Source organism: Solanum dulcamara, chromosome 2, assembly GCF_947179165.1.
Source record: "Solanum dulcamara chromosome 2, daSolDulc1.2, whole genome shotgun sequence".
Taxonomy (NCBI): Eukaryota; Viridiplantae; Streptophyta; class Magnoliopsida; order Solanales; family Solanaceae; genus Solanum; species Solanum dulcamara.
The window spans coordinates 49,158,385-49,164,933 of NC_077238.1; positions in this window are offsets into that span (position 1 = coordinate 49,158,385).

Sequence of the window (6,549 nt, forward strand, 5' to 3'; positions counted from 1 at the left end):
AAGTGGTAATCCAAGTCAAATTAAATAAGCCACTAGAATTATGCCATGTGCCAAAGTTAGGTGGCAATCCAAGTCAAATTAAATAAGCCACTAAAATCATGTCACATGTCAAAGTTAGGTGGCAATCCAAGTCAAATTAGATAAGCCACTAAAATCGTGCCACATGTCAAAGTTATGTGGCAATCTAAGTAAAACTAATGATGCCACTAGAACAATGCCACGTGTCTATGTGACATGTTCTGACCAATCAAATTAAAACTCTTCAACAAAGAAATCTGATTGGTCAGTTCAAACCAACCAATCAAATCACACCCTCATACCACTCCCTACAACTATAAATAAGGGTCCTCATTATTCTGAAAGGGGAGGTTTTTTGAAGAACAAGAAGCAAGAAGAGAACTCGTGGATCAAAGGCCGCAAATTCTCTACAAAGCTACAAAGTTCAAGTAATCAAATTCAAGCTCAAGTTCAAGATCAAGAACGAAGACAAATATCAAAAAGTTCGAGATCAAGTTACTTGTTCATATTTATCGTTCGTCATAACCATACAAGTGTTCGTGACAAATAATTCAAATCCAAATTCGAAGACGAAGATTCAAGATCAAGCTATTCAAGCCCTTGACTCTAAATCAAATTCAAATTCAAGTTCAACGTGTTTCATATTATTTGAAGAATCAGAGGATTATTATAGAGATTGTAACCGCATTACATTTTGAAATCAAATATTACACTTTGTTACTCCAATTTTCTGTTCTTGATTATTTATTTTTCTTGGCTCGAAAATTTGTTGTTTACAAATTTTGGCATGCCCAGTGGGACAATCTCTACCTCTCATCTCTTCACATCGATCATCAAACTTCAAGAACACTTAAATGGCATCTAAGAAGTTTGACTCCAGGACTATTATTGCTAAGGCTACTGATTCCAAGTTTTCCTCTGAGGTGGAGAACATACTGGATGCTACTATGGGAAGTTTGGGACCCATCACTAGGAATAGAGCAAACTTGCTAGGACAACAAACACTTCAAGTGTCGTCTGCATCAGTTCCTATTTTTGATCTTCCATCTTCAAAGGGGGAAAGATTCTTTCCGAATGAATTGGAAGAAAGAGAGAATATAGCTGATATTGTTGAAAAGACATTGGCTCGACTTAGTCCTTTTAACACGAGGAATTGCACTATTCAAGATGAAGATGATGTCTTGATTACTAGATTTGCCTCAGTCACTCCACGTAACTTGTTTCAGAAAGATTTCAGTTTGAGGGAAAATCCATGCTTTGCTCCATCATCCATAACGGCCATCCAAGCGATGATGACTAACACCTCAACTGTTGAAGAACAACTGGCGAGTTTGACGAAGGCAATTGAAGGTCTAACAAAATATGTGCAAGATCAGGATAATCGAATTGTCAAGTTGATGGACAGAGTTGAGAATGTTATGGAGGGAGACTCTAGTCATGCACCTGGAAAACGTCCGATGATACAAGAAAAGGGAGATTCAGTTACAAAGCAAATAAATATGGGTGATGAGCTGCAAGTATCTGCTGAAGAAGGAATTCCCATTCATCAACTGAAGGACTTCATTATGGGAACTATCAAAGATAAGTATGATGTGTCTTCAAAGTCATCATTCACGTATGCAAAGCCATACACTTCAAGAATCGATGTTTTGAAGATGCCTGCAGGTTATCAACCATATTGTTATACACTTCCAAAATTTCAACAATTTGATGGAAAGGGAAATCCAAAATAACACATTGCCCATTTTGTTAAAACCTGCAATAACGCTAGAACATATGGAGATTATCTGGTCAAGCAATTTATGTGCTCCTTATAAGGAAATGCCTTTGACTAGTATACGGATCTTGAGGCAGGCTCTATTAATAGTTGGGAACAACTTGAGCATGAATTTCTTAATCACTTCTATAGCACAAGGCGTACTGTGAGCATGGTTGAACTCACAAATACACGTCAATGGGAAGATGAACCCGTCATTGAGTTCATCAACCGATGGAGAAATGCAAGTCTCAATTGTAAGGATAGGCTTAGTGAAACTTCCGGAATAGAAATGTGCATTCAAGGAATGCGTTGGGGACTTTGTTATATCCTACAGGGTATTAAACCCAAATCATTTGAGGAATTAGCCACACGTGCTCATGATATGGAGTTGAGCATGTCTGCAAGCGGGATTGAAGGACCAATTATTTATAGGCCTCGCAAGGGAAAAGACAAAATGGAGGTAAAGAAAGGGGGAAAATCAGCACCTAAGTTTGGAAACAAGGAGTCGATGAGTGTTAATATCGTACCTTTGAAAGTGGCTACAAATCTAAGCAAGAATCAAAGGGTGAAGACCACAACTTTTCAGAATAACGCTGGTAGAAAGCTGACTTTGAAGGAAATGCAGGCAAAAAGTATCCTTTCTTGGACTCAGATGTTCCAGCAATTTTCGAAGAGCTTCTGGCGTTAAAACTCTTTGAGCTACCTGAAATGAAGCGTCCAGATAAGGCTGGGAGGACTAATGATCCAAATTACTGTAAATATCACCGTTTGATGGGCCATCCTATTGAAAAGTGTTTTATCTTTAAGGAAAAGATTATGGACTTGGCCCGTGAAGGAAAGATATTGCTTGAAGATTAGAAGGAGAGTTCAAATCAAGTCTCTGTCACTTTTGGTTCACTCGACCCTATAGTTCTTTGCAACTTTGTCGAAATACATGATAGTGGTGATGACCTAGCTACATCACCATCAAAGATGATTAAATTTGGTGACTTCAAACCAATAAATATTAACGTATCATCGCTTGTTCCTTTGATGAATGAAGTAATATAGGAAGATAAATCTCTAGAGGAAAACCAATCTTGTGGTGCTTATGCTGATGATGAAGGATGGATTTTAGTAACACGATGAAGACGTCGTAAAATGAGCTTGCAAAGAGAACCAAATAAGCAAGTGACTAGAGCGAAGATGAGAACAAAGTGGTGCCATCCACCTACCTGTCACGACCCAAGCCTAGGGCCTAGACGTGACATGGCGAATGAGGAACCCAAAAGTACCTCAAACAAGCCTCTTAGCATTCTTTTAGCCTTTCATAGGTAATGATGATAAATAAACAAGCGGAAATCATAATAAATCTTCAACTTACATATGTCCAACAATACCTCTAACTATTAGATTTAACGGGGCTAAGACAAGTCCCTAGCTCACCCTCAATCATAATAGAATAAATTCCATAGTAAAATATCTTAACATATCATAAACTAGAAAGATAAAGGAGTATTGTTCCCGGAAAATGGGAACTCACCAAAAGTAGTCTTCAATGGAATATCAACTAGCCACGTGGAGGAGAATGAGGAGGAGCACTGATCCCTACATGGTGATATCATGTAGGCAAAAGAGTATGCATTTGTACTTTGAATGTACTAAGTATGTAAGGATGCATGAACATTGAGGAAACATTAAAACATTTATATAATATGGAACATAATTTAATGTATGCATAATAAATCATATATATATCCTTTAAAACATTCATTTTGTGGGAAATTAATCATAACCGACATTTAAGACCATGCGAGCTATTACATGGAATCCAACATAACCCCCTACGTTGGCCGGGGAAACTACTTGCCGGGTAGAACTCCGTCAACTTCATTCGTTTCTTTAACTTTAACTTTAAGGGCTATTTATGGATCCATTAGCCTAAGCCTACAAGGGCTCCTATGTTGGCACATAGTTAATGAGACAAGGGGTTGCTACTAGGATTCCCTTACCGAATCCCACCTCAATGTCTCATTCGGTGCTAAGTCAATCCCACGGAATAGTTTAATACTTCAAAATATTCATAGCATATAATTTGAGAATTCAAACATCATATTCGGTAGAATAGCTCATTAAAACATTTGATAATTCAAATATGCAAGAATTGTCCTTATTGCATAAAGAATCCATGATTCATATCATTTCATCATTCTTTCATTTCATAAGACTCCCTTTTTTATCATAGATATTACTTTCATAAATATTTATTTGGAGTCAAAGCCTTCAAGTCAAACTTTGTTAAAAACATAGTAAAACTAGGTGGGTTCAAATCACTTTAACTTGCAAAGATGTATGTAAATAAATATACATAAATACTTTGAAATCCATTAATTAAAAATCATACTTTAAACAACCCACCATGAATTTCAAGAACCTTTAAATAAAAGAATTACTTGTAAACCATCAATTCATACATATGAAATTATGTTGCATCAAAATAGAGCAATAATCATTAGTTTAACCATGATTCATACTATTAAGTAAAATTAAGAATTAACATAAGAAAATATTACTTGAAATCAAGATATTTAATTGAAAGAGTTTTTGAACTACATGGGTGGAAGAACCCATGGATAAACACCCACATAACTTAGAGTAAAGCTTAAAGAAAATAAACATAATTTATTATATAATCAAAATAATTTAGACATGAGAGTGGAAGGAATACTCTCATTGAAACCTTACATACCTGGAAACCGAAGCTTTAGTTGGTACCGGAAGACTTAATGACCACTCTTGAGTCCTAGCTTTTCTCCTTGCCGCAACATTTTGTGTACTACCCGGAATATATGAATTACCGGAATAGTATTTCTTCACTACTAAGAACTAAAACTATATTTGAGAATGTGTAAAGAAGTGTATAGAGAGAAGATTTGCTTGAGAAAGCTTGATAAATAAAATGAGAAAATAAGGTGGGTATTTATAGGTGGGAAAGAGGACCTAATAATAAATAAAATAATTATAAATAAAAATCTGAAAATTTAGTGGAATATATTGATGTCATGGATGATATTAAATGGAGGACAATTTATGTCATGAGTGATGTCAAATGTATCTAGATCTTTCTATGGTAGGTGAAATGAGTTATCTTTGACAGAATACTCTTTTTGGGAGTTACGTTTGAATAAGATAAATTCCTTATTAGGATTTGGTGTCTTCATAAGAATTGTAGATATGGAAGTCTAGTTTCATAACGTTCAAGAATCAACCAATTTGGATAAACCTACAGTGAGATATGATTTTTCTTCTATAAACACTCATTTCCGTCACAGCATCCTACCTTACAAAGATTAATTTATTTGACCTACTTAACCTCCGAATCTTAAAATATGGTCTTCATAAAAGTTGTAGGTAATGATCTTGTGGTTACCCAGAAATTTGAATCACTCAATTTGGATATTCCTATAAAAAGTTATGACCAAAATATAGAGGTTATATCATATTTAGGCAAAAATTGAAACATCGTATACAACGTTTTTAGGGGATGTTACACTACCCCTAAAACTCAAAGGGTAAAGAAGAATGTGAAGAAGTCAAGAGTCGAGGGAAATTACTATCAAAAGCAACGTCCTTCGATGACATTAGAGGAATTCTTGCCAAGTTGGTTTCGTGAAAAGTTTTCTCATCGTGACACCAAGGCCTCGTGTTGTAACATTGATACAGAAGAGACGATAGTAGAAAGCTCATCACCATCATTACCTCTATCACATGAAGTCCTTATAAAGCCTCACTCTGAAGAAGTGGACTCTTGTGATGCGAAGTTTACATTCACTAATGATGATCTTTTATTGGGTGAAGTGTTGCATTATCGTCCTTTATATATGGTAGGTTTTGTGCGTGGATATAAAGTAAATAGGATCATGGTGGATGATGGATCTGGGGTCAATATTCTCCCTATTCGTACTGTGAAAGAACTTGGAATACCGATAAATGAACTGTCGGAAAGTCGTCTGATGATTCAAGATTTTAACCAAGGGGGGCAGAGAGCCATTGGTGCTGTCAAATTAGATATAACGATGGGGGATATGCGTTCGAGTGCATGGATGCATGTTATTGACTCAAAGACCTCGTATAACATCTTGTTAGGAAGACCATGGATACATGAGAACAAAGTAGTACCGTCCACCTACCATCAATATTTCAAATACTTTGAAGATGGGATTCAAAAGAAGGTAGTTGTTGATGATGAACCTTTCACCGAGACGGAAGCGCACTTTGCTGATGCAAAATTCTACTTAAAGAATCATGTTTCAAAAGAAGTTAAAGTTGATAACGCGATACCTGCTGATATCACAAAAAGGGTTGATGTAGCACCCGCTAATGCGAGGGTCATGATTGAAAAGGATAAAACACTTTCAGATATGAGTAAAGTACCTAAGATAAGTGAGGCATCTTCAAGTAAGAGAATGACTCCTGTTTCTCACTATATCCCAAAGACAAACAAAGTCAAGATCCCACCCTCTAAGTTGCAGAGTAGTAAGTTGACATTCCTTATCAAGCAAATTGATGCAATCAAATCACCTTCAAAAATGATACAAGGATTTGTCAGACCACTGAATCATGATTCACATGAATCACTCCCTAAAAATCGTACAAATGAGGGTTTTGACCCGAATACATATAAGTTGTTGGTGAAAGCAGGATACAATCCCAATGAAGCTTCTAAAGTAGGGAAGCTTCCAAATGAAGTTATTGAAAGGGCAAATCATGGCCTAAATCCAACTCAAAGAATG